The 27,547-nt window shown below is 36.3% G+C and overlaps 2 protein-coding genes across 2 annotated transcripts in view; one reads left to right on the top strand and one right to left on the bottom strand.

Moving 5' to 3' along the window:
- Positions 1–13,199, bottom strand: part of LOC126812128 (uncharacterized) — a 45,194-nt gene extending 31,995 nt beyond the window's left edge. The window contains exon 1 of the mRNA XM_050538384.2: positions 13,032–13,199. The gene's annotated coding sequence lies outside the window, so the exon portion shown is untranslated. The remainder of the gene's footprint in view (positions 1–13,031) is intronic.
- The window catches only part of LOC126812151 (L-xylulose reductase), a 68,593-nt gene that overhangs the window by 38,632 nt on the left and 2,414 nt on the right, over positions 1–27,547 (top strand). The gene's annotated exons all lie outside the window — the stretch shown is intronic.

Below are 27,547 nucleotides of genomic sequence, written 5' to 3'. Positions count from 1 at the left end.
CTTGCATAAATTATCTAAATGTTACATAATGCAACTTTAAAAAACTTGAAATTGCTGGGTTATCTTTTTGTAGTTCATGTTTGAACAACTCCAGAACATGTATTTAAAACTTTAAAACTTTTTAACAATTTGTGATTTGATTTGCACATTTAAAACTTTCCAGCAAAATCTGAAATGGCCCCCTTAAGAATAAGCCAATTGGGCGTAGCAATTCTAATCTGAAGTAGTTGTCTGCTGCCAAACTTTAAGACTGCTTTATAATTGAACATTAGATTTGCACATTCAAAACATGCTTGCAAAATCTGAAATGACTCCCTGAAGAATAAGATTTTTTTTTTTAAAATTCCTAGGTTATGTGCGGGCATTATCTGTTTTTAGCTTAAGTAGTTGTCTGTCGTGAAACTCAATTTATTTTTCATGTTTACCCACGTTGAATCTAAGAAATGGAGTATGGAGAAATTGAATATCACCAGATAAATAAGAATCGACATTTTTATGTTTAGAGAGACAAGATTTTATGGGAGAGTTTGTTAGCAAGAAATGTTATATTCTGCTAACAAATTGTCAATTACACTGAAATTACATCCATGAGACCATCAACCCATTATTCGTGATTGGATTGTGGCTAGAAAACCCAGAACAAAACACCTTCTATTTCATGATCTTGTTGATCTTAAAGTTACAGGGGGGTAGGGTGGCCGAATGAGAGGGAGAGAGAGAGAGAGAGAGAGAGAGAGAGAGAGAGAGAGAGAGAGGGGGAGAGGGAGAGATTTGGTTTAAGGTCCACTCAACACAAACAAGGTCATTTCAGGACTATCATATGGTTTAATTTTATTTCAATAATTCGCTTGCATATAGGGGCTTTAGCAGTGGGAGGAAACCGAAGGAGCCAGAGAAAACCTACGAGATTGGGGTGGCCGAATGGCTAATGCGTTAGATCAGACGGTCTGTCATTGATTCAAGTGGTGTGGTTTTGATTCTCCCCTTGTACGTGACAAGGAGTAGGGTCGCCTGTCCAACCTCGCAGCTTTTTTTCCCACTGCTAAAGACCCCTACATGCAAGCAAATTATTGAAATAAAATTGAACCATATGTTAGTCCCTAAATGACCTAGTTTGTTTTGAGTGGACGTTAAATGCCATTCCTCTCTCACTCCCTCTTAAAGTAACACATTGTGGGAAACAAATCCGAATCTGATCGATACAACACTAAGGATTTCAGTCTTTAAGAGTGGTGGCACTTAAGATCTCGAGGTCCGACATTGAGTCAAGTGTCTGGACTGATTGTATTGAAAACTGATAGAAAGTTGTTTAGACCCAGTGGTCAAGTAAAACTAGCATATTTTTCTCATCCCCATTCTCATACATGTCTACGATTAATGTCCACCACATAAGTATGACCCTGTTTTGGTTTTGTGCTAATTAGGCTACTCGGATTATGAACCACATGGTCGATTCTCACTAAGCTATGACTGTTGTAATAATTAACCGGTTTTAATTTAGCCGAAAGTAGATTGATTTATATGATACCATAGTGGCTGGTTCATTGTTTTACCAATCAGCTTGATGACCAAGTTTGTGTCGATTGGAGTTAAACCCCATCCCTCTCTCTCTTGGTTCAGTTTTATTTCAATAATTTTCCTTGCAGGTAGGGGGGTCTTTAGCAGTGGGAGGAAACTGGAGGTTGGACAGGCGACCCTACTCCTTGTCACGTACAACCGGGGAATTGAAACCACTCTAGTTCACTCAATGACAGACCTTATGATATGATGCGCACATGTTAACCATTTGGCCATCCAACCCCCCTATTGTAATACAACAGGTCAGTATTTTAGAGCATGTAGTATGATTAGTAGGGTCGGACTAACAATGATCTTTCTACAAACATATTTCAGCTCTTTATTTTCCCCTAATCATTGAGTTCTCCCATGTCAGTGATGCAGGACGGAGGGACTGACAAGGACAGCTGTCTAGCCGTTCGGATGGGACGAAAAACCGAGGCCCCGTGTACACATTGGCGTGCACGTAAATGATCCATTGACAGTTGGAATTCAATATAATAAGAGTAGGCCGTAGTGCCACTGCCAGGCAAAATTTCCCACATAGCACACGGTATGGCGTATGCCTGTATTCATTAGCCGAGTTCGCTGCAGAACAGTAGGACGTTAAACCCCATTTCATTTCATCTCTAATCTCGCCTGTCCAACCTCATGGGTTTTCTCCGGGTCCTCCGGTTTCCTCCCACTGCTAAAGACCCTTACGCGCAAGCGAATTATTGAAATAAAATTGAACCATGTGTTAGTCCCGAAATGACCTAGTTTGTGTCGAGTGGACGTTAAACCCCATTTCTCTCACTCTCTATCTCTAATCATTGATTAAAGTTCAATAAGAAGAGCTAAAAGGAACATTTCATCAATAAATAATTATCATATAAAGATTTTATTTCTTATTTCAACATAGACATTTTTATCTCGACCACACTATCTAGAAAGTTGTAAAGACGATCATATGAAATCACCACACTGTGACATGATTAAATAAATGATATTTAGTTTCTGTGTATTATCAAACATGCCCAACAGTCAAAATTTTGAAGTGGTTTCGATCCCAGATATATGAAACCAAGGTTCCACTTTCCGCTTTCCGCTTTAAATCTTTAGTTGAATCAAGTGTCTGAACTGCTTGTATTGAAAACTGCTAGAAATTGTTCGAAGTTTGGACCCAACGACCAATTTAGACGTTGTTAAACTAGTATATTTAGAATCCATATACGTGTAGTAATATCAGACTTCCTTTTTTCCTTTGTGATCGTAAATAAAATCACAGGTTAGTTTGTTTGTACAACTTTATTGTTAAACTGGTTGGCTTCAAATGTCCCTCGTTCTCTATAAAGCACAGATGATAGCTGCTTGGAATATCTGGATGATCTCTGATGAATTTTGCTCAACACCCTCTTTTATAACCGCCTAACTTCTGTACGTTATAGGCTGACCTTGGCATTAGTTTCCTTCCCAAATCTGGAATTAACATCCCCATTTGCCAGATAGCGGGGGGAGAACATTACCTTATTTGGTGTACCAAACAATTGTCATAAACAAGATAGAATTTGATGGATATTTTGATAATGGTAAGAATTTTACCAAAATACCTCTGTTTTTATATATATAAATATATCACTCAATTCAGTAAGTACGTGTGATTTGACTCTATAGAAAGTGATTCATATTGATTTAAAGGCTAGTGGGGAAAGTAGGAAGAATTCGAGCTTGAAAATATTATTGGTTAGATGGTAATAACACGCATTACCTTTCTGTACTTTATGATGGCTGGCTGAGTTTATCAGAAATTATTACCATAGGTGATTTTATGACATTTTAAATGTAGTTACTTGTCAACAATGATAAACGTTTCATCCATCAATTTCTAAAAACAATCAGCTTAATACTGCTTTAATTTAGCAATGGTGTGAAATTGTTTTTGGTATGAAATTAAAGGGGGTTAGACCAATCGTCTAGCTGACAAGATTACATGAATTTATTTACTGCATTCTGCCCTAGGGATACACATTCGCCTGGAGAAGTCCATCTTTTATTACTATTGTTGTTTTTATGACCTTTGAATTTAGTTGTCCTTCGGGATCATTGTTTCCTAATTTAGTTTATATTTTTAATGTAGGCGTTTGTTCTTGTTTTTCATGATTTTAATTTTGAAAATTAATTGCGATAGACATATTATTTAAAGGATAACAACATTGGTTGTATATAAAGGTAATGCGCTTAACCGCTGTCCAGAATGCCCTAGATCATGTCACATGTCATTGCAGTCATATCGAGTCACATTGCAGTCATGTGACATCACAGTGGCACCATGTCACAATACTTTGTAGTCATGTCACATCATATTGCAGTCATGCCACATCACATTACAACAATGTCACATCATATTGCAATCATGCCATGTCACATTGCAATCATGTCATATTGCAGTCATGTTGCATCATGTTGCAGTCATGTGGCATCACTGTGGAGTCATGCCACAATACATTTTAGTCATATCACATCATATTGTGGTCATGCTACACCACTTTGCAGGCATGTCACATCACATTACAGCCTTGTCGCTTCACATTACAGTCATGTCACATCTAATCAGAGTCATGTCACATCACATTACAGTCATATTGCAATCATCTCACATCACATTACAGCCATGTCACGTCCTATTTTAATCGTGTCACATCACAGCCATATTTTAATTGTGTCACATCATATTGCAGTCATATTGCAATCGTCTCAAATCACATTACAGTCATGTCACGTCATATTACAATTGTGTCACATCACATTACAGTCATATTGCAATTGTGTTATGTTATGGATCAAAAATGTTAACTGCAAAATCCTGTATTGAAGTTATACCTTGTAGTTAGGATATTAGAAGCTACTTAACCTAGCTTGAAGAAGAGAAAGATGAGGGTTTATCGTTCGTTGTCTTGACTTTATTTTTATACCTAGAAATATGTCTTTAGATCTAAACAGAGTAAAATATAATAAAACTAATGGAATAGCTAATCCCTGCATTCATCACACATGAAATGAATGTGGGGAAAATATCAAAATACAGGAAAATCTCAATAAATATAAAATTGTGTGAGCTTGAAGAAACATTTTTAGATGGTATGATGAACTGATCTCCTAATTCTTGTTTCGTGATCGTATTCAAGAATAAGATTTTTGATAGCAAAAATATAAAATGTTTAAATGGAAGGGTTTCTGAAGATCTCTGATCCATTTAAACCAATCTGATTAAAATGCAGATCTGTATTTCGTTTCGTTTTTTTATACTTTCAATGGCCTCTACTACATGAAGATCTGACCAGTTGTAATGGGAGGTCGCATCAGGGGTTATGCGTTTGACTTTTGGCCCTATGACATCAGACTTTTGATTAGCTGATCAGTGTTGATGTTAATCAACAGTTCATTGCAATGCGCGCCAAGAACTCACCGTAACAGACTGTTTTATTGGCTAATTCCTCACATCAATCAGAACGCGGGTTATATAACAACTCTTCCAGATCCTAGTGTAGTAAAGACAAGTAAAACAAAATTTTGAACTATAAAAAATGAAGCGAAATAGGACCTGTGTTTTAATCAAATTGCATTTAAACATATTATTTTCAATAGCAATTTGTTTTTTTAAATAATATTTTTATTTTCTTTGATTGGCATTTAGTAATCTATACTAATATTTGTGACTGTCGTTTGTCTGTCTGTTTGTCTGTTTGTTCGGGGTTGGCGGCTACACTAGGTCTGCCCCGAGTCTGAAATTTGGGGTATAGGGGTAGCTCGGACCGGGGAGTAACATAGGCCAGGTGGCGTTAGTCTACCACTTCCGGTTTCAGGGTTATCGGGGTTATGACCCCCGAGCGAAGCCGGGCATTCTTCTAGTTGAACATATTAACACAAGGTACAATTTTATGGATACACAATTATCTTTGTTGCATATTCTGTATATATTTGTCTAATATTCACATATTTGTATCATTTGCTTGATAAAGACGAGAGTATCCTCAACGAAAAGTCGCTTAGTATTAAACTCAGTAATTGTGTATTTTTATTCAGGATATCAGAATGGAATTCATGAACAGGCTTAGTCTATGCAAAACCCCTCTACCCAAAGCAATCAGATATTGACTGGTTGAAAATATTGCATGCCAGTGCTCTTGTTTTAGTCATATTTGCCAGAGTTACCTGAAAGTCTGGACAGAAGACACCTGTCATGGACTTTGTCAAGTACAAATTATCACACAACTTATACCTTGTGTGTTTTTTTGTGTCAACAAAGTTGGTGACAAGTGTCTTACGTCCAGGCTTGTATATATGTTAGGTGCAATCTGCGCTGTTGTTCAGTCAGTTTAGGTTGGGAATCGTAATTTACTCCGAAACGAGTCGGTTGGTGACTTGGTTGCTTGCCCGTCATTCCGCCCACCGAGGACCAGGCTTCCCACTCCCAAGTGGGGGCAGCACACTCCCCTTTCTGAAAATCCTGGATCCGCCCCAGTACCTTGTGCGATTATTTGTGTCTGACAAAGTCTGTGACAGGTGCCTTAAGTCCAGACTTGCTTACCTGACAGCCAGTGAAATTAACATACCTGCCATGTGTAAATACACTTTTAGATATATTTAAGAATTAGGATACTGCTATAAATTGTCATTTTTTATGAAAACAGTACCTTGCTAATCTGAAATGAATTTGACCGACTGACTTAAGTTATAAGTGGGAGTTGTCTAGGAGGCCATTTATTAAAATGTCATATATAAATGATATTTTATACAGGAAATAAATCAGACATAATTTTATACTGTTCCTGTACCGGATCAACAAATGTTTTCAGATATAAAATGTCATACTGTTCATAAACAAACTGACAGATGGGATACGTCTCGGTGGGATTAAACGTAATATTGTTTATAAACAAACTGACAGATGGGATACGTCTCGGTGGGATTAAACGTTCACAGCTGTGAAATGAAATGAAATAAAATGGAGTTTAACGTCCTGCTGTTCTGCTTCGACTGGACTAATGATGAAGCAATTGGGGAATTTTTCCACACAATGGCGATACAGCCTGCTCTTGTATCAAATTCCAACTACCAAGGGATCTTTTACGGGCATGCCAGGAGGGTTTGATGGTTGAATGGTTACCGTGTGCACGCTGTATCATAAGGTCTGTCATTGAGTCAGCTGGCTTGGTTTCGATTCTCTCTCTGCCAATGTGTACATAGGATTCCATTATTTGTCCAATCTTAAGGACTATCTGGCACAGGTGTGAATTTAGTCAGGTGGACTACTTGAGGAAATGAGATATAAATACGATGTTGTAAGACTTGATGGTGTATGTAGAAAACTTCTTATCTTATATACTATAAATAAACATCCATTGAAGTGATACAATCTTTTCTGTGTATTTAACAATTTATTTGTAATATATAGAGATTATGTATGTAATCAAATTTGTGTTGATAGTGAGAGCGGTTTGGTGCAATCTAATGAGCCCTAGTTAGGGAGGTTTGGTGCAATCTAATAAGCTCTAATTAGGGTGGTTTGGAGCAGTCTAATGAGTCCTAGTTAGGGCGGTTTGGTGCAATCTAATGAGCCCTAGTTAGGGAGGTTTGGTGCAATCTAATAAGCCCTAATTAGGGTTGTTTGGAGCAGTCTAATGAGTCCTAGTTAGTGTCAGTTTAGAGTTCTCTCCCTCTCTCTCTCTCTCTCTCTCTCTCTCTCTCTCTCTCTCTCTCTCTCTCTCTCTGCCAATGTGTACATAGGATTCCATTTTTTGTCCAATCTTAAGGACTATCTGGCACAGGTGTGAATTTAGTCAGGTGGACTACTTGAGGAAATGAGATATAAATACGATGTTGTAAGACTTGATGGTGTATGTAGAAAACTTCTTATCTTATATACTATAAATAAACATCCATTGAAGTGATACAATCTTTTCTGTGTATTTAACAATTTATTTGTAATATATAGAGATTATGTATGTAATCAAATTTGTGTTGATAGTGAGAGCGGTTTGGTGCAATCTAATGAGCCCTAGTTAGGGAGGTTTGGTGCAATCTAATAAGCCCTAATTAGGGTGGTTTGGAGCAGTCTAATGAGTCCTAGTTAGGGCGGTTTGGTGCAATCTAATGAGCCCTAGTTAGGGAGGTTTGGTGCAATCTAATAAGCCCTAATTAGGGTTGTTTGGAGCAGTCTAATGAGTCCTAGTTAGTGTCAGTTTGGAGCAGTCTCACAAGACCTAGTTAGGGTGGTTTGGTGCAATCTAATGAGCCCGAATTAGGGTGGTTTGGAGCAGTCTAATGAGCACTAGTTAGCGTCAGTTTGGAGCAGTCCAATGAGCCCTAGTTAAAGTAACAGTAAAAACATATAAATGCTTTATATCATTTAATCAATGAATGATTCGTATAACATCATTGATTTAGTAATGGTATCTACTTCCCATGAAGACAATGCATGCCCATGTGTAATTATCCCACATTGAACAAAGTTAAAAGGCTGCTGAGCATATCTCATAAACTGATAATGATATCTTTGTGAAGCTTTCTACATAATAGTTGCGCCTTTGCTACTAAAAATTTCTTGATTTTGACAGTTTGTGTGTTTCCATGGAAACAAATATTTCTTAGTTTATGGTATATGAGACTAAATCTTCATGTTTTTCTTCTAATTAAACATTTGATTTCCCTTTACCTGGTGTAGACAGGAGGTAGATAGATTTAAACTGATAATCCTTTACCTGGTGTAGACAGGAGGTAGATAGATTTAGTCTGATAATCCATGGGTCCGCAATCTGATTAAAATACAGATCTATATTTCGTTTCATTTTTTTTTATATTTTCGATGGCCTACACTCCACGAAGATCTGACAGGTTGTAGTGAAAGGTCTTGTCAGCGGGTCATACGAGTGGCTTTTGACCCTAAGATGTCAGACATCGATTAATCAACTATCGTTGACACTTCTCGTGGTTTACCCACAGTTTTGTGCATCGCAAGGCAAAACTCGCCGTAACGGACCGTTTCATTGGCTTATTTCTCACATCAACCAGAATGGGGGTTTTGTAACAACTCTTCCAGATCCTAGTGTAGTAAAGACAAGTAAAACGTAATTTTGAACTATAAAAACCGAAATGAAATAGGATCTGTGTTTTAATCAGATTGTTAGATCCAGTATAAAAAAACAACTTACTGTAAAACAATTTTTATATTCCAGCCCAATATGATACAGTATAGATCATAACTTTTCTACTACAGAATGTCAAATAGATTTATTTAATGTCTACTTTAAGCGGGAAGATATCGCCGAAAGAAAAAACCCTAAATTCTATTACTATCCTGGTATATTATAAGTCCACTGTAACTGGGGTGATATCGCAGAAAAAAAGTACCTCAACTCAACTACTATTGTGATTTATTATAAGTCCACTTTAACCGGGATGATATCACAGGGGAAAAAAACCCTCAATTCTATTACTGTCCTGGTATATTATAAGAAAAAAGTACTTCAACTCAACTACTATCGTGATTTATTATAAGTCCACTTTAACCGGGATGATATCGCAGGGAAAAAAACCCTCAATTCTATTACTGTCCTGGTATATTATAAGAAAAAAGTACTTCAACTCAACTACTATCGTGATTTATTATAAGTCCACTTTAACCGGGATGATATCGCAGAAAAAAAAAACCCTCAACTCTATTACTGTCCTGGTATATTATAAGTTCACTTTAACTGGGAAGAGATTGCCCAAAAATAAAAACAACCCTCAATCCTATTACTATCAAGGTTTATTATAAATCCTGTGTTATTGCCAAAAAATGTACCTCAACTCGGCTACTATCATGATTTAAAAGGCCACTCAATCACGGAACAGAAATATTTTATCCCAAGTGGGGAACTATTTCATCCCTTTATATTTCTGTGAATATGTTTAAGCGACTTCCAGACAACATTTATCATCAAGCCGTCTGATGATGATAAATTTGTTACTTTCAGAAAGATAATAAAACATACAATTTAAACTCCCTGGCTTAATGGAGAAAATGTAAAAATCAGTTGTCTGTTGTTTATTGACCTAAAGGCTTGTTGAATGATTCCATTCAAATCCACTTCTCCTTCTTCTACTACTATGTGTGAGTTTCGTTTTTCATCCAAATCAAACTGACTACTACCAGTGTAAACTCACTTAACACTTTTATTGACTTGAGACTTAAAGTTTTTGAACATTTTAGCGACTATTGTAAGAAATGAAATGAAATAGGATTGAACGTTGAATATTGTAAGAAATTAAATGAAATAGGATTGAACGTTGAATGTACTACTGTTCTGCTCTGACTGGGCTATTGAAGACGGTACTGCCAGAGTAAACTCACTTAATCCTTTTATTGACTTACCACTTGTAGAATTTTTTTTTCTGTGATAACTAGAAGTTATTGAACATTTTAGCGACTACTGTAAGAAATTAGTTTATGGGTTTCCTATAACATTCTGTCAGTCTACTTTAAATTGAGTGGCTAATTAATTTGACAGATGAATAAAATATCGGGAGTAACAGCACTTGTCCTTATTGACCTATTCTACCATCAAACATTTTTCTGATTAACTGATTACCTATTATTATATCTTTCAGAAAATCAAATGAAATGGGGTTTAATGTCCTACTGTTCTGCTCTAACTGTCTAGTTATTCGGTTGGGATGTACACATTGGCATGGATGTAAAAGATCCCTTGGCAGTTGGAATTCAATATAAGAGTAGGCCACTGCCTGGGCAAACATTTCCCTGATAGCACACTGTATGGCATTCTCAGTCTTCAGTAGCCCAGTCAGAGCTGAAAAGTAAGACATAAGACTCCATTTCACCCTTCATTTTGAGTGAAGCCTGTACAGGCCGGGGACTGTACAGCGTAGTGCAATCTTACGGCTGACACCCCGGATCAATTCACTTGATTTGATATATGTTTGTTGTTTATTGCATGCAGTGTCTTATCCTCAATCATCCTGCGGGGGGGGGGGGGATGCGCGCTGTATCATAAGGTCTGTCATTGAGTCAACTGGCGTGGTTTCGATTCCCTGAATGTACATGACAAGGAGTAGGGTCGCCTGTCCAACCTTGTGAGTTTTCTCCGGGTCCTCCTGTTTTCCTCCCACTGCTAAAGACCCATAAGTGCAAGCGAATTATTAAAGTAAAATTGAACCATATGTTAGTCCTGAAATGACCTAGTTTGTGTCGAGTGGATGTTAAACCCCATTTCTCCTTCTCTGTCTCAGTCCGCATGCACTTATTATATAAGGTACTCCTGTCCTATAAACCTATAAAATTGATTTATATTTGACTCGATCGCTTGTGATATTTTGTGTGAATTACAGCATGTTTTAATCTTTATACAAGTATTTATATGGATTTAAAGCCGTAAAAATGTAAAATATATAATTAGAAATAAAAATCTATAATTACAATGCTGTGGTTTAAAATTGCTGCTTCTGAGCAATTTGTTCTTGAAAAATTGGAAGGTTGTGCATCAGAACTAAACACAAATTACTAGTCCATACATATAATATATAATCACACAAATTTTAGGTTTCAAATTGCAGCTTCGGAGCAATTTTTTCTTGAAAAATTGAAAATGAAATGAAATGAAATGGGGTTTAACGTCCTACTGTTCTGCTCCTAACCTTGGCTAATGAAGATGGGCATACGCCATACAGTGTGCTATGAGGGAAATTTTGCCCGGGCAGCGGCACTACAGCCTACTCTTATATTAAATTCCAACTGCCAAGGGATCTTTTACGTGCATGCCAATGTGTACACGGGACCTCGGTTTTCCGTACCATCCGAACGACTAGACAGCTGTCTTTGTCAGGCCCACCATGCTGCATCACTGACAAGGGGAAACCACGCCAGAAAATCTGAATGAACTTTCTCGGCTAATGCAGGGATCGAACATATGAACTCCAGGCTAGCAAGCCAGCGTCTTACCCACTTAGCCACGTGATCCCCCTGAAAAATTGGAACACAAAACACTAGTCCGTACATATAATATATAATCACACAAATATTAGGAACTAAATCTTTTAAATACACAGAACACAATTACTGTATTAGAGCAACATTTTGACGAGAGAGAGAGAGAGAGAGAGAGGGGAGAGAGAGAAAGATCATTTATTTAATCATGTTACGGGGTGGTGATTTCATATGATTGTCTATACAACTTTCACGATAGTGTGGTCGAGATAAAAATGTCTATGTTGAAATAAGAAATAAAATCTTTATATGATAATTATTTATTGATGAAATTTCCTTTTAGCTCTTCTTATTGAACTTTAATCAATGATTAGAGATAGAGAGCGAGAGAGAAATGGGGTTTAACGTCCACTCGACACAAACTAGGTCATTTCGGGACTAACATATGGGAGGAAACTGGAGGACCCAGATATGGCCATGCAACCATTTCGACTAGGACTAATAATAAACAATAGTTGTATAACATAGAATTGTGTCATAGGTATTGCCAGTGCAGTGGAATCTTTTAAAAACCCCAACAACTGTTCAGTGTAGAGTGTAAGACATACACAAATAGAGGCAAATCAAAAAAGGCCCATTCAGTGAACTTATGGTTGGCACTGGCATGTGGTGACTATATGGTCTGCAGTGGGTGCCGAATGTTTCCCCATTTTTAATTCATCCCATAACGGTTCAGTGTAGAATGTAAGATCACATACAAAAAGAGGCCCATTCAGTGAACTCAAGGGGTGGCACTGGCATGTGGTGACTATATCGTCTGCAGAAGGTGCCAAATGTTGACAGACTTTTAATTCACCACATCTTTGTAAATACTGCTCTGATATTGGACCGATATTCCTGTTAAAGCTTCATCACTTCAATATCAGACTTTCAGGGGATTAATGAACCCTCAAATAGTACATATTTTTGGACTGATTTTCCTGTAAGAGATTCATCGTTTACAATATCGGGGTTTCAAGGGATTAACAATCCTTCAAATAGGACATATTTTTGAACCAATATTCCTGTTAGAGATTCATTAGAGTTTACAATATGAGTGTTTCAAGGGATTAAAGAAAGCTCAAATAGTACATATTTTTGGACTGATATTCCCCGTTAGAGATTCATTGTGCACAATATCAGAGTTTCAAGCGATTAATGAGCCCTCAAATAGGACGTATTTTTGGACTGATTGTTGGAGATTCATTTGAGTTTACAATATAAGAATTTCAAGTGATTAATGAGCCCTCAAAATAGTAAATATTTTTGGACTGATATTCCTGTAGAGATTCATCGTTTACAATATCAGAGGGATTAACGAACCCTCAAATAGGATGTTATTTTGACATTACATATTTTTTACTTTCAAGATATTTGAACCATCTGGCTTGTATAATTTCAAATGTTAAATAAAATTGTTAAATGTTAAATTATTCATAATTTCTATTTAAAAAGAAAATAAATACCCTACCTGAACGCTGTATCCATCAATTTATATCCATGCTACAATATTCTCTACTGCTAGCTGTGGTGGTCAAGTGTTATTGAACAAACTGTGCTATATTTTATCAGTAGTAGAAGAATCTAGTGAATGAAGGGAGAGTGTAAAATCAGCTGGTTTTATCTGTTGACTTTAACTGTGCTGAGAGCACATGGGTTTGTCTAACAGCTAATAGGTAGCTTTATAGACTTGGTGTTCTGACACATGCCATGAAAAAACAACTCATTAGTTCTACTTCACTTAAAAATAAAATTCCAGTATTTAAAGCGCCATTCAGGGTCGGATTTAGATGAAGATGGGCCCCAGGTTATTCCACTTATGAGGCCCCTCCCAATTCCCTGACCCTCATGACTACAGAAAGATGAAAGTGTGTTTTAAACACAATTTAACAAAGGAGCGATGATGGATGTTTAAGACTACAATGTGTGCAAGGAAAGTTTATGATAGCGTCAAAAATATTATACACCTTGGCTTATGACAGTGTCAAAAATATGATATACCTTGGCTTATGACAGTGTCAAAAATATTATACACCTGGGCTAGAGGCCCCCTAGATCTTGAGGTCCTAAGCTTCAGCCTGCCACGTCTGTAAGAAAACCAGCATGGGAACCATTCTATTTGATTAAAGGAGCTAAATCGCTAACATTTGGGATCTAGAAATTGACAAGAGTAGTTTGCAACACATATAGTACTGTAGTATGAATGTATATAAACTGATTTACATTCAATGGTTTCCGTTTTTACTCCAATTTCAAATCAGTTATGTTCGGCGAAATAAGCCAGCAGTCTCAAGCGAGTGCAAATTTCTAGCGTCTGGTTATTCCAGTCTACATACGCCGTTTGATTTGGTGCAATGTGTCTAGCCTCGTCCCTTGAGTCTCTTGATACAACTGGGACTGAAGCGCATTATGGTACACGATTCGTGTACCGGTACCAATGGTAAAATGTTTATTTTGTCTTAAATATTGGATATCAAAAGCCCATCTTTTTCCGGTAAGATCACAACATGAATGTTGATTTAATTTGACAAATAAATCGTGTTTTCAATGTTGAAGATTTTGGATGATATTGAGTTAGAGACTTAGCTACTTTAAAGTCACGACTAGAGGACGATGACAGTATATTATTCCATGTAAAATATATTTTTGTATACATGTATATTGATGTATGTGTATGTTTTGTATACTGTTAATGGACGTAATATACAAATAAAAAAAATTGAAAGTTGAAAGTTTATAAAAAGTATGTTATAAATACAGTTGTGCAAAGCCGCGGATATGACGGACGTTTAAGACTATACTATGTGTAAGAATGTCTTATGGAAATGTTCAAATTATTATAGACCTTGGCTAGAGGCCCCCTAATCTTGAGGCCCTAGGCTTGAGCCTGCCAAGCCTATAGATAAACCGGCACTGGAACCAATCTATTTGATTAAAGACGTGCATTTCAGTTATCAAAAGGCATTAATTATCACCCTGACCTAGGAATTAAATGTAATTAATTTGCAAAAAAAAATCTTTAGACTCAATTAATTAACGAAAGTCTAAAGACAGACGTACCTGGCAAGAGTAAGATTAACCCTTTAGCAATCCTATAGGCCCTGGAACACCTAAAACAACTTCTCCCACTAGCAACGAAAAAAAAAAGAGAGTAGGCATAAATACCTTTCTTTAGGCCTGGAATGTTATCTAAATTATCAATTAGACATTAATTAACTTATCCAGACCATTTAGCAACTCTCGATGCTATCGTTAGCCTGTGATATTTACAGGATTTGAATATATTTTGTAATGGATAATTTAACATAAAAATGAATAATCGAGACTTTGTTTGTTATCATACGATAGGCAGTAATGACGACTGAGACTAACTAGCCTAAAATTCAATGGCTAATATCTTGGTTCAGAGTGAAGCAATTTGACTGAAATTTTCAGCATATTTTGTTTTCATTATGTATTTTTTAACTATTATAACAAGAACTGTCATCTCTTCATCTAAATCTTACATGTTCCCTTTAAGAAAACAATTTTTTAGTTTTTTCAATTGATGAAGAGTGAATGTCTTTTAGGATATGGTTATTGAACCATTTTCTATCGTGCCTTATGGTAATTTCTTCTGTTTAAGAGAAGCATGACTATTCGAAACACTTTTAAATGTAATTGACTTTCAGAATCATCCAATTTCTTCATAAAAGTAAAAAGTTTAGAATTAATGTTGTTTTATATATGTTAGTGCTAACTTATTTTAGGATAGGCTCCACATATCTGAAATGAAATGAAATGGGGTTTAACGTCCTACTGTTCTGCTCCTATGCTGGGCTAATGAAGACGGGCATATGCCATACAGTGTGCTATGAGGGAAATTTTGCCCAGGCAATGGCACTATCGCCTACTCTTATATCGATTTCCAACTGCCAAAGGATCTTTTACGTGCATTCCAATGTATATCCACATATCTCAGTGAGTAAACAACTGATTCACTAGCCAGGAGACACCCATCTTCAATAAAAGGCTTGATCTCACTTTAACTCTGTATATTTTATCAAGCTCTTCACGTAATACCCTGCATATTTCGATTGGCCACTGACCCAGCTGGGAGGTTGGATGGCTGAATGGTTAGCGTGCGCGCGCTGTATCTTAAAGTCTGTCATTGAGTCGACTAGCGTGGTTTCGAATCCCCGGTTGTACGTGACAAGGAGTAGGGTCGCCTGTCCAACCTCGTGGGTTTTCTCCGGGTCCTCCGGTTTCCTCCCACTGCTAAAGACCCCTACGCACAAACGAATTATTGAAATAAAATTAAACCATATGTTAGTCCCGAAATGACCTAGTTTGTGTCGAGTGGACGTTAAACCCCATTTCTCTATCTCTCACTGACCCAGCTGGGGGTCTCAGATTCCTCAAGAAAAAAGTTGCCAAATTTAAGGTTCGTTCAATGTCAGAGTTTTCGTGGAGGTTGCCATGTTTGATTTGAGTGTGTTTGTGTCACAACCTCAGATTGGACAATGCAATTGTTCACGTGTCTGCAGTAAAGGGAGATAATGTAGCAACGACTAGATAATGTAAAACTGTTGCAGGACAAAAGTCCATTTTATCAAGTTTCCTTCATTGAACTTTTTTTATTTTTGATATGAAAGAAGATGGCATTTGCTAAAAAAAATAATGAGTAGGCTTACTGCCGTACTTTATTATTATCATTGGGATGCCATGCGGCACTTCTAATCATCCCAGGCATAGAGTAATAATTATTGTTCTGCGTCTTTAACTAGAGAATCAATATCTACAAATCTGTGTTCAGTTTACATTCATCAGTTCCACACGAATGAATCTAGAAAAATCTGGTTAAGATAATTAAAAACATATCCATTAATGTTATCACACCCTAGTTATTAAAATTAATACTCAAACATGTTGTTTATGGTATTTATTTATAATTAACTGAACTGTTTTGATACAAGTATGGAATGTCTTACAGATGGAATGAATTCAAGTTAAAGGACCAATCTCGATTATATTTTGGATTGTCTGTGATATCACCTCGGTGGAAGCGGACGTAAAATACAACTAACTCACACACACATATATTTTGGAAAATAAAATTCCTTAATTTTGTGTTGAAAGCCCTTAAAATCCCCTACCTTAGGGCTGAGCAACTAACTCAATATATATACGTGATACGTTTTCAAATAACTTAAACCTGTCAAGTCTTCATCTGGAAATGAAGACTGGTCCCCAAGTTGTATTATATGGTGTCTGGATAAAACCAGACTTTTATTTTATAAAAAATAACGTGTGGGTGAAATTTACCTTTTGTTATCAAGTACAGCACGTGGGTCATGCACTGTATAGATCTCAAAAAGAACGGCAATAGATTATCAGGTCACCCGAAATCTTAAATGGGTTAAGTCTCCGAATAAGAAGTTTCAACATTCACATTCAAACGACTCAACATTTTAAATGGAAAATTTTGAAACAGGGTAAATACACCATTTATCTATATTTTGGCGCTTAAATTTCATACTTACACAGACTTTCATTTCTGAAACTCCGTTAAAATCGAGATAGTCCCTTTAAATTATGTCTTCTCCAACATCCAGGCCAATTATTCACATATTTTACATAACTCAGATTTATCTACAGAAAGTATTATTAATATGGCGTAACATTTTAGCACTTGGTTCAGGTAAATATCAACCATCCCAGTTCATTGAATGAATTACACAAAACACATGTTTCTTACCTCATTTTGGAAACTATCCGAAACTTCTGGACCCGAGTTCACAAAGCATTCTCATACTTAAGTTAAGAATTTACTCAAAATTGTTTGCCTTATTTTAACCAAAATATAGTCTTTTATAAAACTTTTGTTGTTTTAATGTATCAAATATATCAATAAGAAACTATTTGCAAAGTTTTGTGTTTCTGGTTCAAAGATATTTCTCATTAACAGTGATTGAAAGTCTGAAAATGATTTGTAAACTCGGGACCTAATCTTCAACAGTTCATAGTTATTCATGTGAAACATTAAAAGAAGCAGTAATTTCAGGCAGGTAAATATTAACCATCCCTGTTCATTCAATGAATTACACAAAACACATGTTTCTTACCTCATTTTCGAAACCGGCCTAAACTTCTGATCACTAAATAGTCCTTAAATGAGTTTCATCGCTAATATTTGGGTCCAAGAAACTGACACAAAAGGGTTGCAACGCATATAATAATGTAATATGAATGTATATGAAATGATTTACATTTAATTGTTTCCGTTTTTACTCTAATCTGTAATCAGTTATGTTTGAGAAATACGCCAGAAGTCTCAATCGAATGGAAGTCTCTAGTGTCTTTTAATCCAGTCTACACCGATAGTATTTGTATTTATTGTGCATGCTCTCCAGATAAGAATATGGCATCACCGTTTGACATGACTTGTGGAATATATCTAGCGTTGTTCTTCGAGTCCCTTGTTACAAATTGCGCTGAAACACATTATGTTAAACGATTCGTTTACCAATGATAAAAAAAACCCATATTTTCCCGGTAAGATCACAACACTAATGTTGATTTAAATTGACAAATAATTCTTGTTTTCAATGTCAAAGATTTTGGATGATATTGAGTTAGAGACGTAGCTACTTTAAGTAAGGGTTTAATTTGAAGTCTACTTTTCATAAATTAAATAAACTGACCCATAAAGAATAAAATTTCAGATGGTCAGTTCCATTTGTAGTAGACAGCAACTGGCATAAAATTCTTTGTAATTTGAAAAATCTAAATAATATTTTTCCGGTGTTTCGTTTCGGGGCTATGATTCTCCGACTTGAATACATACATTGTTTAATGGCTTTTAGTAATTGCGATGTGTTGGATGGCCAAATGGTTAGCACATGCATGCTGTATTATACGGTCTGTCATTGAGTCAACTGACAGGGTTTCGGTTCCCCGGTTGTACGTGACAAGGAGTAGGGTCGCCTGTCCAACCTCGTGGGTTTTCTCTGGGTACTCCGGTTTCTTCCCAGTGCTAAATACCCCTACGCGCATGCGAATTATTGAAATAAAATTGAACCATGTGTTAGTCCCGAAATGACCTAGTTTGTGTTGAGTAGATGTTAAACCTCATTTCTCTCTCTCTCTCTCTTTTTAGTAATTGGGGAGTCACGGTGGCTAAGGGGGTAAGATGCTGGCTCTCTAGTCTGGAGTTTGTGTGTTTGATCCCTACTTTGGCCGATAAAGTTTATCTGCATTTTCCGGCGTGGTTTCCCCATGTCAGTGTTGCAGCTGTCTAGTCAATCGTATTGAACAAATTGTGTCATCTATTTGTTTTGGGATTTCAGCAGGGGACATCAGCCTCAATGTTGGTTTGTTATTGGGACCCCTGGCTGCAGCTCAGTCAGCTTCCCGCTTAACTCCACCCTATATGCCACATGATTTAAAGAGATCAATGGACATTATCTAAGCATGATTGTAAAAGCTGCGTTTCCCTCGAATGTTTACAGTATTGAACTGATATTGAGTCGTATAAAATAAAAAATAGGGAATATGGAATGTTAGAAAATGAAAAATAAATAGAAAGCATAATTATAGTTTCTACTATTTTTATATCACATGAAAAGATGTTTCTTTTAAGATTTCTTTAGGAATTATTTCATATGAGAGAACTTCAAACTTGTCATCTTTGATTTGACAATTCTACCGGAATTATTTAATAAAATCACATCAAAACAGAAAAAGCTATCAGTATGAATTCTATATAACTGTTTTATGTTGTTTTAAAGCAGTTATTAAATCATATTCCTGAAGCAATCGCCCGAGAAGTCGCTCTCTGGCCATTGCTGGATTGACTTCTGATACTTGAGCTTTTGAGGGAATTTGTGTATTCTTCTCGTTCAATGAGGTCTATCCCAAGCACAGCAACATGACAGCCCTTCGTCTAATCTGGGGTCTTCCCTAAAACTTTGGTCAGTGATTTAAGGTATTAAAAACGGTGAAAGTATTGTTCGTCTCCAAACAATATTGTTTACATTGTATCAGTTTTAATAGCCTTGTTTGTCACGCAATTAGTTTTTCTGCAATATTCTACTATGCACTAGTTAATTGGGCGTAATAAAATCGTGAGTCATGACATAACGTTATGTAAACATATTTGGTCCAATTTAGAGCTTTGTTTAAAGCGTGATGATATTGTTAAGCAGTTAGGTATTAGTCATAATTTGGAACAGAAATTTGCTTCCATTACAGCAGTGTTAAGTAGGATTAGGTCTAATCAAACAAAACACTGCGAGGAGTATGCTATAGATGGTATTATTGTCTTTCAGAAAAAAAATGTCATTCACAATTTGATTTCAATCTGATTAAAACATAGATACTATTTCGTTTTGTTTTTTATAACTCAAAATTTCGTTTTACTTGTCTTTACTACACTTGGATCTGGAAGAGTTGTTAACATTGACGTGTTCTAAATGATGTGAGGGAATAGACAATGAAACGGTCTGTTACGACGAGGTTTAGATGTGTTTTGCACGGAACTGTGGGTAATCCATTAGAAACATCAATGCTGATTGGTTAATCAAATATCTGACGTCCTAGGGTCAAAACCGCTTGTATGACCTCTGACGCGACCTATCGCTACAGCTTGTCAGATCTTCATGTAGTGTAGGCCATCGAAATTATAAAAAACGAAACGAAATATAGATCTGTATTTTAATCCGATTGTATTTGATTTATACATGAAATAGAAGAAATTCTTTCATTATGCCAGCCTTGAATTCAAAGATATTGGAAATGTATTATTTTGTCTTTTAAAAAAAAATTATATTGTTTTCGTTTGAACGATCATGGTAATTTAGTTTGAGTTAAATACAGCCTATTATAGCAGCTGGCATGATGGTTTGATTTGAATTTATTACAATGAAAAACAGACCTTTTGATTATTCTAGCAAACGGTAATTTGCTACACGATTGAGTTGTGTTTTTACCGTTTCATAATCTGTAAAATTACAAGCCATTCAGAAAATAATGTGAGGCAAGACATTATAACTGCAAAAGTTTCATTAATTCACCCTCACCATTGTAAATGAAATGAAATGGGTTTTTTATCGTCCTACTGTTCTGCTCCGAATGGACTAATGAAGACGGCCATACGCCATACAGTGTGCTATATTGAATTCCAACTGCCAAGGGATCTTTTACGTGCACATCTTTTTTGTACACAGGATCTCAATTTTTCATTCCATTCTACACCACTGACAAGGGGAAACCACGCCGGATAACCCCGGTGAACTTTCTCGGCAAACACCGGGAGTGAACCCGCAACCTCCGGACTAGCAAGCCAGCGTCTTACTAACTTAGCCACCATGGCTCCCCTCACCATTGTCCATTCATTATAAATCATTTCCTTTCTGTATCTTGAGTACTGATTGGAGTTCATTGGTGATACTTTGCAGGATTGTTCACCAATCTCTAGCTTTATGGTTAGGTCCCACCCCGTGGGTTTTCTCCGGGTACTCTCGTTCCCTCCCACTGCTAAAGATCCCTATGCGCAAGTGAATTATTAAAAAATTGAACAATATGTTAGTCCCAAAATGGCCTGGTTTGTGTCGAGTTTACGTTAAACCCTATTTCTCTCTCTCTCTTTTTAAGGTTAGGATCACAATCTTAGTTTATCTTTGAAGACCATAAGTCCATGTTCATTAAAGCTGAACTCCGATTACAAAACTACAGAAATAATTGAATAAAAACAAGGTAATGCCCTAAACGACTGCCATACTTGTTTTCAATTTGTAGAACAACAATGGCAATCGCTTTGGGCAAACAAACACATAGACAGGCCACACCCACTTCCAGTAAACGCTGTATCAAGCAAGGTATTCACATCCGGTTACCTGCCAACTACCAATTACCTATAGTGGTTTGGATGGGACGAAAAACAGAGGTCCTGTGTACACATTGGCATGCACATAAAAGATCCCTTGGCAGTTGGAATTTGATATAAGAGTAGGCCGTAGTGCCGCTGTCCAGGCAAAGTTCCCCATCTTCATGTCATTTACAGCTGCAATAAAAGACAAACTTCATGATAACATGGCCTTGTATCTTGAAAGATAAACTTAAGTTTTAAAAAATAAACATACATTATGCAAGAGCTAAATCTGCCTATTACAGGTCCTTCTTGAGGCCCAAAATGTTATCTAAATTATTAATTAGATATTAATGAACTTATCCAGACCATAATCAACTCTCGATGGCATCGCGAGCCTGCGATGTTTATTGGATTAGGTTCCGATTTCCTGTTCGACTTCCATTCATAATTTAATCATTAAATGGATAATCGAGACTATGTATTTTAACGTATCGGCTTTAGCAATGATGATCGAGACTAGGCTGAAAATTCAGTCGCTTATATCTTGGTTCAGAGTGGATCAATTTCTGTGACAATATATTTTCCTTTAATGTAACACCAGAGCAAACTGATTCCGAGATATTTATAATTGGCTGAAATTTTACACATTGTATCCATCCCCTGACAGACATATAATCGTAGATGGAATTACAGTCATAATCAACAAAGATATAAAAACAATATTCAATTGTCTAGTTCATAGTGACCTGACGTACCAGCGAGACATTTAAATTACCCAGAAACCAACAGGAGGTGAAAAAAGATCTTGTTTTCGGTCATAAATCAATATCCTATTACAAGAAACAAACGGATAGAAAATCACAACTTATACAATCACTAGGGGACCTTAACCTGAGCTCTCTTCTTTTTTTTTTTTTCTGGTCAGGATCTTACATGAGAAGTCTCTAATTTCACAGAGCATTCGTTTATAAACATATGCTTAAAGATGCCGCATGTAAGAGCTAAATCTGCCAATAGCAGGTCTTTATTTTGGCTTCGGATTATATGAATTATTATTTAGACATTTATTCATATGACAAAATCAGATGGCTGAGATTTAAATTGATTTGAACACAGCGAAATTTAATGATAAAACTGATAATCGAGACTTGTCTTGGTTGTCAAGTAATGTTGTTATGATAATAAATGATCTAGGCTAAATCTTCAAACTGTCATAACTTTGCCCAGAATAAAGTAATTTGAATGAAATTTTCAATATATTCATTTTACATTATCTATTTTTTAAGTATTATAGCAAGAACGGTCATCTCTTTATCTAAATCTTACATAAGGTATCTTTAAGTATACACATTAAAAGGCAAAATAATAAGAGTTAATCCAAATAGCTTGTGTCTGAAAATTTCAGCTCAAAATATTGAGACTTTTCGAGAGAGATAGAGAGAGAGAAATGGGGTTTAACGTCCACTTAACACAAACCTGGTCATTTCGGGACTAACATATGTTTTTTTTAATTCTGTATTTCATTAATTCGCTTGCGCGTAAGGGTCATCAGCATTGGGAGGAAACTAGAGGATCCGGAGAAATTCCACGAGGTTGGACAGGCAACTCTACTCCTTGTAGGGGAATCGAAACCATGCCAGTTGACTCAATGACAGACTTTATGATACAGCACGCACGCTAACCATTCAGCCATCTACCCCCCCCCCACCCGTGAGCCTTTTAGAAGTGATAGGTAGGGTGAGGTAACTCATTTAAATTGCACATAAAAGAATCCTTGACGGTTGGATTTTGAAATTAGAGTAGGAGGTAGCGATATGAGGGAAAAACAGACTCAAATTTATGCGACCCTAATATCGAGTTTCCTTTACATTCCTTTAAACATACAAAATGCAAGAGCTAATCTGCCTATTGCAGGTCTTTCTTTAGGCCCAAAATGTTATCTAAATTATTAATTGGACATTAATTAACTTATCCAGACCATAATCAACTCTCGATGCCATTGCTAGCCTGCGATATTTACTGGATTTCGATACATTTTGTGATGGATAATTTAACGTAAAAATGGATAATCAAGACTTTGTTTGTTATCATACTGTACTAACATCAGTAATGACAACTGAGGCTAGCCTAAAATTCAATGGCTAATATCTCGGTTCAGAGTGAAGCAATTTGACTGAAATTTTCAGCATATTTAGTTTTCATTATCTATTTTTTAACTATTATAGCGAGAAATTTCAGCTAATGCCCCTTTAAGATAAATATGATGAATAACAATGTCTATTAGTAAGTGCAGGGGGACTGCACCACACACAATTACACAAGGGGGGTTGGATGGCCGAATGGTTAGCATGTGCGTGCTGTATCATAAAGTCTGTCATTGAGTCAACTGGAGTGGTTTCGAATCCCCGGTTGTACGTGACAAGGAGTAGGGTCACCTGTCCAACCTCGTGGGTTTTCTCCAGGTCCTCCGGTTTCCTCCCACTTCTAAAGACCCCTACGCGCAAGCGAAATAATGAAATAAAATTGAACCATGTGTTGTTCCCGAAATGACCTAGTTTGTGTCGAGTGGACGTTAAACCCCATTTCTCTCTCTCTCTCTCACAAATACACAAAACAAATCTACGGACAAGACACAATACGCAGAAATCATAAACAAACGTCATGGACCTTATAATACATAAGGTCCATGCAAACGTACATATCAGATTAAGTGAAAGGACGAGCCGTAAGTGTCTACTGGGTTGTACAGTCCCGGGCCTGTAGTGATACAGACTTCCCCCAAAATTGAAAAACAACCAATCAGGAAAATAACCCAGAGAAAAACATTGTGTAATACTAGTACGATTCAATCTTTATATTTTACATTTTTATTCAATCTATGACAAAAAAAAACCCACCTTCATTCATATAACTGTCTCGCTTTATATCATAACAAAACATGAAAATGTCGTACAAAAACAACAACCTTTTAACAATAACGACACCCCCTCCCTCAATTTAGATTGTTATTAACGCAAAGCCGAAAATGTCATACAAAAATAACAATTTTTTAACAATAACAAAAAAACCAAAAACAACGCAGTTGGTATTTACACAAGGTCAAAAATGTCATACAAAAAAAACAACTTTTTAACAATAACGAAAAAAAACCCTCTCACTTCATATTGTTGTCGCCCATGAGACATTACAGTTGTAATTAACACAAGGTTGATTTGCATGTTCTTATCACAAAATATTATGGAAGTTTGATCCGATAATCGACAGTTTGCCTGACACTTCAACTAAAAAAGGAAGGGAGAGACATTAAACTATGTAAAATTGGGTGAAATTATAACAATTACTGAACGAGGAAATGTTTGTGATTATCTGGGGAAATAATATTTCCTGACAGAAATTTAACATGAAGAATCTTGCTTTGCTTGAATGCCATAGTTCAAATGGTTATCAATATTGTTCATTGTTAATTTAACGATATTGATTTTGTAATGAAATGAAATGAAATAGGGTTTCACGTCCTACTGTACTGCTCCGACTGGGCTAATGAAGACGGGCATACGCTATACCGTGTGCTATGAGGGGAAATTTTGCCCGAGCAGCGGCACTATAGCCTACTCTTAAATTGGATTCCAACTAACAAGGGATCTTTTACCTGCATGCCAATGTATACACAGGACCTTGGCTTCGCATCCCATCCGAACGACTAGACAGCTGTCCTTGTCAGACCCCTCGCCCTGCATCACTGACAAGGGGGGAACCAAGCCGGAAAATCTGGATGAACTTCTCAGCCAATGCAGGCAGGGATCGAACAGTCGAACACCCGACCTCCAGACTAGCAACGTTAATCATTAAACCCCATTTCATTTCATTTGATTGTAAAGGTGGTTGTTGTTGCTACAGTCAGTGCTGTACTGTGTATTTTGTTGCTACAGTCTGTGTACTGTGTATTTTGTTGCTACAGTCTATGTACTGTGCATTTTGCATGAGTATTCCTTAACCTCATTTAAAACCATTAAAAAGTTTGTACAATTTGTCAAGCATTTATATCTCAGTGATGTCTAAAATATTTCTCAAAAGATAGGCTACTGTTTTTGCTTAGAAATATATGAAGAGTCCAGCGGAAGAACGATCTAGTCACATTTTTGTCTTTTTGCATAAAAGGTAAAACACACTTTTGGATGAGAATGCTTGACGCGAACAGAACAATGAGTGGGTTTAATCACAACTTCAAAATGATGTTTTTAAACATACGAATCCTAATTACCAGTACAACAACTGACTTCCACTTTTTAGCCAAATTAAGGTCAAATAAATACAATGAACTTGTATATGTCTGGGAGGCCATTTCAGAAGGGCATTGGTTCTTAGTGACTCCGATCGTTTGTACCTGAAATTGATTATTCCACAGAAACCTTATATAATTTGCTACTAGATGGCGCCATTAACTTGGGTTCGTTGAAAAAGTGATTTCATATGTTTTCCAATCAATGTTTATGTACTTTTGTTTCCCCTTCAACTTGAACTCACTATGTCACATCCATTCTTCTCACAGATCTAGATTGGCTTCCAGTCAATAACAGAATCGATTTTAAACTTCTTTGTATAACCTATAAATGCCCTAATGATGCATTATGTAAGAGCTTAATCGACCTATTGAATGATTTATTGATTTACCCCCACTATGCCAGGGATTAATTAATCCTTTAACAAAGGAACTGGCATAGTGGGGGTAAATCCTCACTGTTGGCTTGTTTATACAACATTTGAAACTCTTAATTAAATCGGGGTCACCCCACTATGCCAGTTTTTAATCCCTGAACGGTTAATGATTATCGGATTATAATTAACACCTTAATCAAGTGGGCCAGTTTCATGTTGTAGAGAACTTAGTAGGCTTGTAAAATTAATTTTAGATTTATTGAAAATGTATATTTTATAGGAAAATGTTTGTAAGTGAATGGAAAATGTTTGTAAGTGAATGGAAAATGTTTGTAAGTGAATCGAAAATGATTAAAGGAAATGTTTAAATGATAACTACACCATGAAACTGGCCCACTTGATTAAGGTGTTAATTATAATCCGATAATCATTAACTGTTCAGGGATTAAAAACTGGCATAGTGGGGTGACCCCACAGTGAGACTCACGTCCCCCGCCGAAATCCCAAAATAAATAGATGATACATATTGATTAATTGCACTTTTATCTTTTTGATCAATCAAATAGCTTATCGCTACTTAGTCTAAGCAGAAAATTTTCACCATCAAACTTAGTCAAAGTATTGGTGTGACAAAACTATACACCAAGTTTCAACACTCTCACTTAAAGATACATTATAGGAGATTCGATAACGAGTTGGCAGTTCTCAGTATAATAGTTAAAAACTAGATAATGTAAAGGGAATTTGCTGAAAATTTCATTCAAATTGATCCACTATGAACCGATAACTAAGCGATTGAAATTTCCGCCTAGCCTCGATCATCATTTCTAAAGTCAGTACGATAAACAGCATAGTCTCGATTATCCATTTAATCGTTAAATCGTGAAGGAAAGTTATGCCGTAAATCGGCTCATAATCCAATAAAGATCGCAGGCTAGCAATGCCATCTAGAGTTGATTATGGTCTGGATAGGTTAATTAATGTCTAATTAATAATTTAGATAACATTTTATGTCTTAAGAAAGACCTGCAATAGACAGATTTAGCTCTTGCATAATGTATGTTTAAGAGCTTCAAATGTTATGTCCCCCGCCGAAATCCCAAAATAAATAGATGATACATACATGTATTGATTAATTCCACTTTTATCTTTTTGACCAATTAAATAGCTTATCGCTACTTAGTCTAAGCTGAAAAATTCTCATCATCGAACTTAGTCAAGGTATTGGTGTGACAAAACTATACACCAAGTTTCATCGCTCTCACTTAAATAGAACCAAAGTTATCGAGTCCCAAAGCATCAACCAATCAAATAGCTTATCTCTGCTTATTGTAAGCAGAAAATTCTCATCTTCGAACTCCATCAAGACATTCACCTAATGAACACCTACACCAAGTTTGAATATTCTACTTCCGTTAGAAGGAGAGATATTGCGTTTCAAAGTCTCGACCAATCCAATTGCTTATCGCTCTACTTGAGGA

This window comes from Patella vulgata, chromosome 2 (genome assembly GCF_932274485.2).
Source record: "Patella vulgata chromosome 2, xgPatVulg1.2, whole genome shotgun sequence".
NCBI classification, from domain to species: domain Eukaryota; kingdom Metazoa; phylum Mollusca; class Gastropoda; family Patellidae; genus Patella; species Patella vulgata.
This window is presented reverse-complemented; position numbering and strand designations above follow the sequence as displayed.